We start from the raw sequence: 296 nt of genomic DNA, 5'->3' as shown, positions 1-296 counted from the left end.
ATGCTGTTATTGCCTCACTTACTCTCTCTCTCTCTTTCCCACAGACTCTCTCTCTCTCTTTCCCACAGTCTCTCTCTCTTTCTCCCACAGTCTCTCTCTCTTTCTCCCACAGTCTCTCTCTCTCTCTCCCACAGTCTCTCTCTCTCTCTCCCACGGACTCTCTCTCTCCCACGGACTCTCTCTCTCCCACGGACTCTCTCTCTCTCCCACGGACTCTCTCTCTCTCCCACAGTGTCTCTCTCTCTCTCCCTCCCACAGTCTCTTTCTGTCTCTCCCACAGTCTCTTTCTGTCTCTC

Source organism: Rhincodon typus, chromosome 33 (genome assembly GCF_021869965.1).
Source record: "Rhincodon typus isolate 14 chromosome 33, sRhiTyp1.1, whole genome shotgun sequence".
In the NCBI taxonomy this organism is placed as follows: Eukaryota; Metazoa; Chordata; class Chondrichthyes; order Orectolobiformes; family Rhincodontidae; genus Rhincodon; species Rhincodon typus.
The sequence above is the reverse complement of the archived record's forward strand: the minus strand, read 5'-3'. Positions refer to the sequence as shown.